The sequence below is a fragment of the Coenobita brevimanus genome, chromosome 104 (genome assembly GCF_032717465.1).
Source record: "Coenobita brevimanus isolate Jiangsu-jjx chromosome 104, ASM3271746v2, whole genome shotgun sequence".
Classification (NCBI taxonomy): Eukaryota; Metazoa; Arthropoda; class Malacostraca; order Decapoda; family Coenobitidae; genus Coenobita; species Coenobita brevimanus.
This window is the reverse complement of record NC_137057.1, coordinates 8,782,350-8,788,367: the sequence shown is the minus strand read 5'-3', so window position 1 is coordinate 8,788,367 and position 6,018 is coordinate 8,782,350.

Below are 6,018 nucleotides of genomic sequence, written 5' to 3'. Positions count from 1 at the left end.
TTAAGGCGAGGAAAATATATACTCACTCTCAGTGTATTATTAAGGTCCAAGTATTTGATTTTCCCCCCTTTTTTTCTAGCGCGGCTCGGAATATGACCCTGACCTTGACCTACTTTAACTAATTTCGAACTCGTAGATTTTCATCCGTACTACACACCCGTAATATTTTGTGATGATGTGAGCAGCTGCGAAATTATCGTGGTAACAGACACAGACCTTGGCCTACTTTCACCAGTTTCGAGCTCGTGATAGATTTTTCCATAATACACACCTGAAAAATTTTGTGATGATATCTCGAGCGGTTGCGAAGTTATCGTGCTAACACACACACACACACACACACACACACACACACACACACACACACACATACACACATACACACACACACACACACACACACACACACACACACACTGAAAGCAATACCAGCTTCGCTATCGCAGCTGGTAACAAATATTTGACTGAAAGGGTTAAAAACATGGCTTTAAGATGCTGCCGCACCACAAGGGTCCTGAGGAATATCAGCTGGTAGTACTGTCGGTAGGTTTTCATCTGACTATATTCTCAGCGTGTGAGTCTGAAGTGTCGTGCCCTGGCAACCTACCCGTGAACAGTACATCCGATTTCGTGTATAATATGATACGCATGTGATTCACGTACAATATGTTCGAGTATAATAATTTTCGTGTATAATATATCCGTGTATAATATACGATATCAGAGGCACTGGTGACTGGTAGGTTGCAAGGATACGAGAATGACACCTTAAGACTCATGTGCCGCGTCTTTATAATATCATTAACCCCTGTGTAGCTCATGATAGCCAAGTGTAGTTAGAGTGGAGGGTGGGTCTGACTATCAGCCATGGACATAAAAGCTCATCCAATTTCATGCATTCAACATTATTTTCATATTCAACTTGCAAGAGTAATCTGAGTCCACCAGAAGAAAACGAATCATCTGCATTAAGAATGTAGATAAACCGTGTCGTCATAGTGAAGCGACAAATAATAATGATATTACTACTAATATTACTACTACTACTACTACTACTACTACTACTTCCACCACCACCACCACCACCACCACCACAACTAGTAATACTACTACTACTGGTACTACTGAAAGTACTAATAGTACTACTACTAGTACTAATTATTATTATTATTTTTTAATGCTATTATTATAATTGTTTTACCTCTAGATTATTATACTCCAATTGAAATTGGCGGCTCATGCCACCCAAGACTTTTTGTTAATGTAATTGTGTTGCTTATGTTGATGTCATTGTTAATGTTACTGTCATCGTTGTGGCTGAAGGCTCATGTGATTGGGAAACAGGTGGACTGCAGACCGCAACTGTCCTTCTCGTCCATTTCTTCTTCCTTCTATTGGGGATAGAGAAAGAACTGTAGGACGATTGTATAACATGGAAGCGGACCCGCCTCGTTATGTTAGTGCCACCGCGGGAAGGCGTCCCTCTCCAGCACCAGTGTAGTCTATAGTCAGCAATATTCTCTGTCAAGAGTCGGCTAACAGAGTTCTAAAATGATGCACAGAGGCATAAGTGAACTCGTTATAAGTGTTATTAAACCCCTGGTGGGTGGAGGAATACTATGCCTTTGTACTTGCTTTCTTTTCACCTGACTAAACTGGACCACCTTCTTAACTTGAAATTTTATGATCCTTGGTTGTAAGGTTGGAATGAGTCTCCTTGGTTCCGTCAGATCAGTTTTCCAGCCTAACTACACATGGCCGTCAGTTGAGTATGAGGGTTAGCAGTCTTTGTCAGATTATTATAAACTCTGTGTAATATTGTTCCGCCATCAGCACCACTGGATCCATCGCCACACATCACAGTGTATGAATTGGATGCCGTATCTCAGCAACCGGGCCATCTTTGTCTGTGCAGCTTTAATCACACATAATAAGCATGTGGTATAGATGGAGCCTGTTGATTTTCAAGACTCCAGAGCTCCCCTCCTCCTCCTTCTCCTCCTCCTCCTCCTCCTCTGCATCCAGGCAAGTTTATGAAAGTCGTATCCTCATATCTGAACCATTTTGGATCTAGGTAACTTGTAATGCCACAATGAGATATCAGCTGATATTTGTCCATCCGTACCATGCTAGGGATCTAGCCACAGGCCGTCTTACTGTATGACAAATAGACGGATTGACACTGCACCACGATCAGATAAAATAAAAAAATTACATCTTACTGTTATGTGCTCCTTTTGGTATTCAAGGCGATAATAAACGGCGTTCTTGATGTCGATTGCTTTATTGCTGAACAGAACAATACGTGTTTCCCCTAGAAGTATCAGCCCTCAACTAAAACATGAAGGGGATAGCGAAGGCTGCTGCTTACAGACGATCTTATTTAACACAGGAAATGTTTCTATAGTTTATTCCCTTTAACTTGACCAGAATTTAAACATCAATGGCAGCTTATATTTCGTAGCCCAATGTCAGAATGAGACAATAATACAGGTCCCTGGCCTTCCTAGAGCCATTCTTTGTCACTAACGTCGTTTTCTAGTGTTAATGTATTATTACCGCTTGGAAATCAAGACAGAGAGTCATTTTTCGCCTGCATGGGAGGATCCTGCATTGGCGGTATCTTGCCTACAGTTGACGGGTCTGCTCGGCTGGGGGAGGTGGTGGCTCAATCGGTAGAGAGGTGGCCTGCAGTTCTAACGGACCCAGGTTCGAATCCCGGCTGGGGCAGGGAACAGTTTAAGGATTTGAATTTCATTAAATCAGGCTTTACTGATTTACCAGGAGACCCGCCGACATGTCGTAAAAATACCCCCGCTAATACCAATACACCAGTCCTGTATGAGGCAGCCCTAGCATGTATTCAATATGGACGGTGGGTGTTAGCGCCGAAGTGGTGACATGTAGTGGTGTATGGTATGTAGGAGGACTGCTGGGCCTTGATAGCAGGCTGTGAAGCCTATGCCCACAGTCGGACACAAAAAAAAAAAAAAAAAAAAAAAAAAAAAAAAAAAGATAGACTGAGGTTGATCAACAAGAACAACAGATTCATGCAGGTGGCATACAACTTTTTTTTTCTTCTCTAAAAACTTTTCCACGAAACATCTCAGAACGAATATCTTATATTCACACCCAGCCCACTTCTAAAGCCCCTTTGTTCCCCACCAACTAATTCCATAAGTATCTACCCAGCTCTGACAACAAGGATCCATCCATGTATCTATCCTATCACACAGACAACATACACACCAATGACTGCCACACACTCTTCTCTTCCCTCTTTTGCAAAGGGGAACCATTGTAGCTGACTTCCAATCTTCTGGAACTTCACCTTCCTCTCAGGCCAATCTGCACACCTATTGTTTGTTCAGTTGCTTTCTTTACCCTATAATATATTCGAGCATTTCGTCACACATTCCATCACGTCCTGGGGTTTTCACAATTTATAATTTCTTGAAGTCTCATATACTTCCATCCAACTGATCTCTTCCTTCATTCCCACCTCTTCTCTTCTTTCACTCTCTTGTGTCGTCTCTTCACCCCGCCTAGTACCTCACATGATTTTGGGAATTCATTACACATGCCTTCTACCTCTTCCATCAGAAGCAGATCATATCTGCCAGTTGCCCTTCCGGTTTTCTCTTGCTCCTCGCCTTTTATTCTTCCTCCGTCAGCTTTTCTACTCTCCTTCCAGCAAGCGCCATCTCCTGTCGCCCTCTGCCACTGTTCACCCATCACATCTACTTAGGAAAATAACAGAAATTGCTATACAAAACCTTATATTCATGTAAAATGCTCAGTGTGTCCAACATTGTTCTAGAAACCTTGCTCCAGACGAGATAGCCACTCGGAGGCTTGGACCTGTAAAAAAGAAATATATATATATATATTAACTAAAAATACGGTATTTCTGCATTCTTAAACACACACACACACACACACACACACACACACATATATATATATATATATATATATATATATATATATATATATATATATATATATATATATATATACATCGTGGTAGGTGGGGGCGCTCACCATCCACTCACTCGATGTACTGGTGCCCTCGGGTGTCTGCTCTTTCCTCTCCTTCATCCTTCTTTCCTTCCATCCTCTCCTGCCTTTCTTTCCATCATTGTTTCCTCTTCCTTCAGCGTGTGGGTGACTCTACAACGACAAGCCAAATGGTTTCCTGTACTCCAGGAAATCATTTACTACTCTGGGTGGTAACCATATAACCAAATTTCGGCGCCTGGTGGTTTAGTCGGTAATTACGGCGCTCCAATCAGATTGAGCTGGTGAAGGCTTATATCCAAGGGATGGTTGGGGTTCATTGCTCACGTAATGCCACTCAGGGATGAGTGAGGCTAGTTATTCACATCTAATGTCAGGACCAACTTGTCCAGCCCCGGGCTCCTACGCTCCTCATGGGGCAACGTAGGATTGGATAATGATGATGATGAATTATATATATATATATATATATTTAAATAACAGAACGGAGGAAGGAAAAACAAATGGGTAAAAAAAATAATCCATACACCAGATTACTGGTGTCCTCTGTTCATAAAATATCTGTAACAGTTAGACTTGAACAGTTGTGGGTTGAAATTTGGAGGAAAACAACTCTGGGGAAGCGAGTTCCAGAGAGATGCAGTTCGGGGAATGAAAGAATTCTGATAAGCAGAAGTTCTGCAATATGGTTGAGTGACATTCCAGTCATGAGCGCTACCAGATGCCTGTGTAGCACGAGGGAAGGCATGGAGAGGTGGCACCATGGACGCAACTTCGTCTGAGCATTTGCCAAAAAAATATCTGTAAAATAATGCAAGGGAGGCAACATTCCTTCTTACTTGCAGGGGAGGTAGTTTATATGTAATGGCAAGGTTGTTAATGATTGTAACAGCTTTATTCTGAATTTTGTCTAGTTGTCTTAATGCAACCTCTCCACAACCATTCCACAAGGGTGAGCAATATTCAAGCTGAGAGCGCACATGACTCTTATAAATTATAGCTAACTGCTCATCGGCGAAGAAGTTACGGACTCTGTACAATAATCCAAGTTTCTTTGAGGCGGTTTTAGCAAGTGATCTGACATGAGAGGTCCAGCTGAGGGCACTGTTAAGTGAGACATATATATATATATATATATATATATATATATATATATATATATATATATATATATATAATTGTTTTTATTCTTATTATATTATTATTATTATTATTATTATTATTATTATTATTATTATTATCAATCCACCGTGGCAAGAAGGTGTCATTTTATGCATCCCGCCCTTTACCACTACGCGAGATTCATCCTGTGTGTGTGTGTGTGTGTGTGTGTGTGTGTGTGTGTGTGTGTGTGTGTGTGTGTGTGTGTGTGTGTGTGTGTGTTTTCTAACTGCTCCTGGGCTATTTGGTGGATTTGAATTACTCTTTCCAGGTGAGTTCGTCTGGTTACTGGGAAGGTTTTCCATTTGAAACAATACTGCAACTATGACTTTTATCGGGTCCAACCCCCTCACCAAATCAAACAAAAATCTCAGAAACAGTGAAAGGAGGACATACATGGCTTTGATATCTTAGTACCTGGTGTAAACCGGACTCCCATCAGTAATGCGACATTTAAGGAACGTGAACATCACAGTGAGTCTTTGGGGAAGTAAGCCCCCCTTCCAAAAAATTAAAATGTTCTGAATTAGGGAAATGAGAGCACATGGATTTCAAAGAAATCAGCATAAATAACACAGAACTGAGTCTGCAGTCTCCATGCTGTCTCTGAATGCAAAGGAAGAAGCTCCACATCTTTGGTATTAAAGTAATGCAGCTAGTACTGCCTTTCGTTAATTCTTCTCAGTACGCATTCCTGTCAATCAGTCTGTTTGCTTAGGCATTACAGAATTCCTCACCTGTGTTAAACAACCTTAACCTTCCCATGCCATGCCTCTCCCTGCTTTTCCCTGCCTAAAAGTTGGAGGGTGCTAAGGCACGGTATGACAGAGACAGGGC